Below are 1,262 nucleotides of genomic sequence, written 5' to 3' on the forward strand. Positions count from 1 at the left end.
CAAAAAAAAAAAAAAAAAAAAGTTCACAGTAAAAGGAAGAGTACAAGTTCATTAAGGCCGGTCTCCTTCCTGCGCACCGCCAGCGGGTACCGTAGGCTGCCCGATGCTAGGCTGCCCGATGTGCAGCTGGCAGTGGCCTCCAGGCGGGTGAGGAACAGCAGAGACGGGGCTCCTTGCTCCTGCAGCTAAACACACACTGGCAGGATGATGCCGGGTGATGCGGGCTGATGCGGGCTGATTTGGGTGGATGCAGGCTGATGTGCACGGATGCAGGCTGATGTGTGGTGATGTGGACCGAAGCGGGCCGATGTGGGTCGATGCAGCGCGTCCAAGACAGCTAGAAGATCAGATCTGACTCTGGGACGCTGCTTAGTACACACAGCCTGATTTAGAGAGATCAGAGAACTCGTGTGCCTCATGGCCATTCCCCTTTCCCAGTTGTTTTCACTGGAGGACCAACAGCTGGAATTGGGAAGAGTGCCACAGCAGTGGTTCTTCTTGGCCCAGGCCCTACTGAGAAACATCCTGCCCATTCCAGAGCAGTAAGAACTCCTTCATCAAACTCTTCTTCAAATACATAGATTGGATTTTACAGGCGTTTATCAGAGGAAATGATGTTAGCAGGTAGGAGAAGATGCCAGCTTCCCCGTCACTACAAATAAAGGATCCCAGCCAAAAAGTATAATGGACGTAGAAATTGCAGGCCTTGAAAGAAAATTAGAAGAAAAAAGAATAGAAACTGTCAAAAACATTTCTGAGGCCTTTGAAGGCTTCAGCAAACTGATGATCAAGGCTAAGGAAACGAATTATCAACATCATTTGCTAATAAAATTAAAGACACAAGGTGACATTACAGAAGGTGGGACCATCAGATTTAAATCCTACTTGCTGAGCATGGTTCTAGCTAACCCAGTTACCATGGAAACTATGGCTCAGGCCCACGGGGTCATATGCAGCAGGCCAAGCAGCTGCCAGGAATATGCAGGCGCCTTTAGAGGAATGTCTATGTGCTTAGCTAAAGAAAGGTCGCTGCTTATAGAATAAGGGGGCCATCATCTTTGTACCCTCTAGAAAAATCCTCTCAAAAAAAAACAAAAGGGGGGGAATTGAGTTCTTGATGGAAGCGAGAGAAGATAAATGTTTGGGTGGAATAGATTATCATTTTGATGTAACTAACATTCACTAATTATACATGAAGTATTTGTTCGTTTTCCCATCTGATGTACCCCACTGTGTAGGATTTTCATGAAGAAAGTCTCATC

The 1,262-nt window shown here is 46.4% G+C and overlaps 1 pseudogene; it reads left to right on the forward strand.

Moving 5' to 3' along the window:
- Nucleotides 1–235: 235 nt before the first annotated feature.
- LOC102498530 (vacuolar protein-sorting-associated protein 36 pseudogene) lies at nt 236–995 on the forward strand (annotated as a pseudogene).
- The last annotated feature ends 267 nt before the right edge of the window (nt 996–1,262 follow it).

This window comes from Tupaia chinensis, unplaced genomic scaffold (genome assembly GCF_000334495.1).
Source record: "Tupaia chinensis unplaced genomic scaffold, TupChi_1.0 Scaffold000025_1, whole genome shotgun sequence".
NCBI classification, from domain to species: Eukaryota; Metazoa; Chordata; class Mammalia; order Scandentia; family Tupaiidae; genus Tupaia; species Tupaia belangeri.